General features: G+C 52.9%; 1 protein-coding gene across 3 annotated transcripts in view; it reads left to right on the top strand.

The window, feature by feature from the left end:
- Window positions 1-1,496: 1,496 nt before the first annotated feature.
- The window catches only part of TEX10 (testis expressed 10), a 46,241-nt gene continuing 45,027 nt past the window's right edge, over window positions 1,497-2,710 (top strand). For all 3 annotated transcript variants that reach the window (XR_002772161.1, XM_003785171.3, XM_023510473.1), the window contains exon 1: window positions 1,497-1,702. The gene's annotated coding sequence lies outside the window, so the exon portion shown is untranslated. The remainder of the gene's footprint in view (window positions 1,703-2,710) is intronic.

The raw sequence follows: 2,710 nt of genomic DNA, 5'->3' as shown, positions 1-2,710 counted from the left end.
TTTTTTTTGGTTGCAGCCGTCATTGTTGTTTTGGCAGTCTGGGCTGGGGATTCGAACCCTCCACCTTAGGTGTACATGGCTGGCGCCTTAGCTGGTTGAGCTATAGGCACTGAGCCCTAACAGTGTCCTTTATGAATCAGTGTAAGATCTGCAAGGTGGCAATTAAACCTCTATATTCCTTTTTTACTAAAATTTTTTTTAAAAGATATGCTTCTTTACATAACTGGTCTAGCTGCTTTTCAGGAAGTAGAATTAGGGCCCAGTGTGGTGGCTCAAGTCTGTAATCCCAGCACTCTGGGAGGCTGAGTTGGGTGGATACAGGGAGTTTGAGGTCAGTCTGAGCAAGAGTCAGACCCCATCTCTATTAAAAATAGAAAAATTAGCCTGGCATTGAGGTGGGAGCCAGTAGTCCCAGCTATTCAGGAGACTGAGGCAGGTGGATCACTTGGACTCAGGAGTTTGAGGTTGCTATGAGCTGTGACATCACAGCACTCTACGCAGGGTGATTCAGGAGACAAAATCAGGAATTTGGTTTTGGACAAGTTGATGATAAGATGTGTACTGGACACAAAAGGAAATGTTGAGTAAGCTGTTAAGTACAAGAGGGACTTCCTGGGATATGTTTGGCCAACATTGGTCTTAGAGCGTTATAAGGCCAATGACTCCCAAATGTTTATGGTTATGGTGGATTCTAGGAAGAACGCTGTGTCTGTGTCTCCAGACAAGGGAGCGGTAAGTTTCTGGCGCTGCCTTTTTATCTCTGATGATGGAGTAGCCATAGTCTTAGTTACACTGCTTGCATCCCCCTGGATTCAGACATCATTGCTTCGAATCCCTACCCAGTATAATGAGGCTATCTTTGCCCGCTTTACTAAGTCTTATTATCTGGTAAGCTGTGGAGACAAATCGGCATCAGGGTCTAAACCTATACCTGGAGCTCCTTCTTCCATGTCCTCCATGCCAGTTTTTGTCAAGTCTACCTTTCAAAAGCCCATTCTCCTTGCTTTCTTAGGGATTTTAATTTTTCTTAATTTCAGAAATTAAGTTTCATTTCCTCGCTTACTTTCAGTGGCAAGAATGTTAGGGATGAAAAACCGGAATATTAGCGAACATCCCAGGCGCCAAACACTAGGCATATTTTGCGCTAAGTAATTCTTATTTGCACCCTCTCAGCCCAGGTTACTGTCCCCAGGAATGCTATCTACCGCACTCCCAAACTTTTCCCTTTCCCAATTCAGTTCATGTCACACTCTGAGCGTGGCTCAGGTCTGCAGAACCATGGTCTAGGGACAGGAGAAAAGGCATGCTCTCAAGTAGCTGTGACCAGGCGGGCACCCTAGAGTTGCAGGCCTGGGAAGTTCTGGGTTGAACCCAAGGGCCAGCTTTGTCCTGTGCTCCTGCATTCTCCTCCTTCCCCTCCCTGTGAGCCCCCTCCTCTCGGGGGCGGGGCCTGCTGCTCCCGCGCCCGCCTCCCCGGCTGCGCGCGACTGCGAGCCGCGGTCACGTGAGCGCGGTGCAGCGAAGGCGGGGCCCTGATTTCCGGGCGGCGGAAGGAAACGCGGCCGCGTGAGGACGAGGCGATTTGAAAACACGCTCCGGGAGCCAGCGGCTGAGGTCTGCGGCGCACACTGTCGGCCGGTGGGCTTCTGCTCACTCACTTCTCTTCTCTGCCTCTGCGCCCCGGCCTCGGCCGGACCCTCAGGTGAGCGGCCGCCGCGCATCCGGCCGAGGCCTCCCGGGGCGCGGGACGGCGCGTGGGGCTGCAGCCCCCAGCTCGCGGCCCAGGCAGGCAGGGTTGCCGATGGCCGGTATGCGCCCGCTGGGTCCCGCCGCGGCGTTCTGGCGGAGTCGGGCGTGGGTGCGGAGCTGCGCGTTGCGGAGGCGGGGTCCCCTTGGGCGTTTGAACCTCCTCGAGTGACCAGACAGGTTCGCGCGGTTTCGCGTCCGGGAGTTTTAGGCCAGTGTACGTGGATCGGGCCCCACTTCCCCGACTGGGGTCCTCACGGGCATCCAAAGGAGTGGCAGGAACGATAGTTTGCCAAAACCCTGTGTCTTCCCTCCTGGGATGCAGGACTGAAAACCGGGTGGGGATGCGCAGTCGATCTCACAGCTGCCCTTTCGCAGCCCCGGCGTGGAGAATCGGGCGACCCGGACCGGACAGTCGGTGTGGAGTCGCTCTAGCCTGGGGCCCTTGATTTCTGGGAAGTCTGGCCCCTGTGATTGGCCCCTCAGCAGAGTTTGGAGGAGTGCAAGAGTAAAAGGGGTTGGAGAGGAAATTATCAGAGGCCGAGTGCAGTGTGCTTGCTCTATTTTCATGTTTTGGGGAAGAGAAGGTGGAAATGAAGGGTAATAAGGTGGTAGGCAAACGAGGTGTCATTCAGTTCAGTTGAAAACTTAATACGCTAGGATATGCTTTTTGATGAAATTAGAAAAGACTTGCAGTAGGAATCTTGTGAAATTAACTTGTAAAACTGTTGGAGCTTTGTAACGTTTAAGGACCAGTGATGTGAGTTCAGCCGCTGAGGCCGTGGAGTTCCTACTTTATAGTCAAAACTGGCTACTGTGAAGGTAGCAAAATGGAACTGTTTGATTTGCTGTGCTGTGAAAAATCTTATGTGAAAATACAACTGAAGACGGCTCGGCGCCTGTGGCTCAAGTGGCTAAGGCGCCAGCCATGTACACCCAAGGTGGCGGGTTCTAATCCAGCCCG

This window comes from Otolemur garnettii, unplaced genomic scaffold (assembly GCF_000181295.1).
Source record: "Otolemur garnettii isolate 467f Iridium unplaced genomic scaffold, OtoGar3 scaffold00014, whole genome shotgun sequence".
Taxonomy (NCBI): Eukaryota; Metazoa; Chordata; class Mammalia; order Primates; family Galagidae; genus Otolemur; species Otolemur garnettii.
The sequence above is the reverse complement of the archived record's forward strand: the minus strand, read 5'-3'. Positions and strand labels throughout refer to the sequence as shown.